Source organism: Corylus avellana, chromosome ca2, assembly GCF_901000735.1.
Source record: "Corylus avellana chromosome ca2, CavTom2PMs-1.0".
Classification (NCBI taxonomy): domain Eukaryota; kingdom Viridiplantae; phylum Streptophyta; class Magnoliopsida; order Fagales; family Betulaceae; genus Corylus; species Corylus avellana.
Window position 1 is genome coordinate 24,340,437 of NC_081542.1, and position 317 is coordinate 24,340,753.

Consider the following 317-nt stretch of genomic DNA (forward strand, 5'->3'; position numbering starts at 1 on the left):
AAAAAAATTAAAAAAACCTAATATTCATAACCAATAGCGTCCACTTTTAGTGGACGCTAAAGTGTTATCATTAGGGTCGACTCTCAAGTCGACCCTAAAGAGTGTGTGCAGGAATTAAAAAAAATTAAAAAAAAATACATTTAACCACCAATAGCGTCCACTTTTTGTGGACGCTAAAGAGTTATCATTAGGGTCGACTTGAGAGTCGACCCTAATGCTTAAGTATTAGGGTCGACAAAGTCGACCCTAAAGAGTGTGGGGAGGAATTAAAAAAAATTAAAAAAAAAATTCATTTAACCACCAATAGCGTCCACTAA